Source organism: Mus pahari, chromosome 2 (genome assembly GCF_900095145.1).
Source record: "Mus pahari chromosome 2, PAHARI_EIJ_v1.1, whole genome shotgun sequence".
Lineage (NCBI taxonomy): Eukaryota > Metazoa > Chordata > Mammalia > Rodentia > Muridae > Mus > Mus pahari.
In genome coordinates, this window is record NC_034591.1 from 151,249,134 (window position 1) to 151,249,874 (window position 741).

General features: G+C 48.0%; 1 non-coding gene across 1 annotated transcript; it reads left to right on the forward strand.

The window, feature by feature from the left end:
* The first annotated feature begins 268 nt into the window (after nt 1-268).
* Nucleotides 269-458, forward strand: LOC115063569. Its single transcript, XR_003843407.1, has one exon. It is a non-coding gene; the product is annotated as a U2 spliceosomal RNA (small nuclear RNA).
* The last annotated feature ends 283 nt before the right edge of the window (nt 459-741 follow it).

Sequence of the window (741 nt, forward strand, 5' to 3'; positions counted from 1 at the left end):
CAGCAAATTGGAGGTCAAACTCTAGCGCCTCGGATTCTGCCGCAGATAAAAGCAGTTGGGGGAGTGTTGGGCTAAGGGTGGCCAGCAGATAAAGGTACTTGTTGCCAAACCTCAGGACCTGAGTCAGACCCCAGGGAGCCAAATGGTGGGAAGAGAAAGCCGACTCCCAAAGTTGCCCTCTGACCTCTATACATGTGCTATGGCAGACACGTGCCTCCCACACCCGTACACACAAAATCAACACGTGCGATGATGGTTAGTTTTAAAGATCACTTCTTAGCCTTCTTACTAAGATCAGGGGCAAGATTCCTTCTCGTCAGTTTAATACTGGCTGAGTCCCCCATCTGAAGACCACATATTAAATGACTTGTAGAGTTAATCAACAGACTAGAAACTGACTCTGCCCTCTACACCCATTGACCTGGTATTGCAGAACATCCAGGCATGGTGGATCCTCCGAGGGGTGTGGGAGGAGACTAATTGCTTCAAGTAGTATTAAAGATATAAGGGGGGGGGGAAATGTGTGACGTCTTTTAAAAGAATGCAGAAGAAGAGAGGCTTCGTCTCCACTTCCCCTACTTGTGAGACATGCTGGAGAGCATCTTCCAGCTGAAATAAAAGAAAGTTAAGTAACAAATCAAACAGGAAGGCCGGCCACATACTGGTAGAAGAAATCACAAAGAGCTTTGTTCTACCGTGGCCTTCAATCCTGTCCACCTGCGTTCAGTCCCTGGGACTCCC